The sequence below is a fragment of the Penaeus monodon genome, chromosome 23, assembly GCF_015228065.2.
Source record: "Penaeus monodon isolate SGIC_2016 chromosome 23, NSTDA_Pmon_1, whole genome shotgun sequence".
NCBI classification, from domain to species: Eukaryota; Metazoa; Arthropoda; class Malacostraca; order Decapoda; family Penaeidae; genus Penaeus; species Penaeus monodon.
Window position 1 is genome coordinate 36,829,853 of NC_051408.1, and position 670 is coordinate 36,830,522.

A 670-nucleotide genomic window follows, 5' to 3' on the forward strand; every position below is an offset into this window, starting at 1 on the left:
TTCTTTATTCAACTATCTATATTCTAATACCACGAGATTCGGTTAAACACAAGGAACTACGGAGTCATAGTGATTCAGTTTTCGAACACAGACGAGAAGCTGGAAGATAAGATAAAAAGAACTATATAAAAACTACGTTATCGTTCACTGCCACACAAGAGGACGGCTTCTACGGTAGACCAAGAATGAAAAACGATGGTGATTATTGATGAAAATATCTAATCATATCATTAATTATCTGTGTGTTAATTATCTCGGTGAACTTGAGGTGTATGATGGATAGAAGTTATCACTAAGATTATTAAGAAGACGAAACAGGTCGTATACGGAGACTAAACCTTTTAAAGCACGTAGCAACTATTGTCTTCATCATAGGATAATCTGATAATTAATCTTTGAGAAATGAATAAAATCAACGTGAGAACAGGATCTATCATATTTTGCCAATAGTTTCTCAAAAAAAAAAAAATATATTATATTTGTTCCATCATCCAAGTTTAATCGGACATTGCTAAGACATTGATTAGACCTTCACAAACAAATTATAAACATTATGTTGACTTAAATAGATATCAATATCTACAATATCAGTCATTTTTTATTTTTAGTGCGAGTGTAACTTCATATCAGAAAGGACGGATTTAGATGCATGTGTGTGCGTATAACGCGG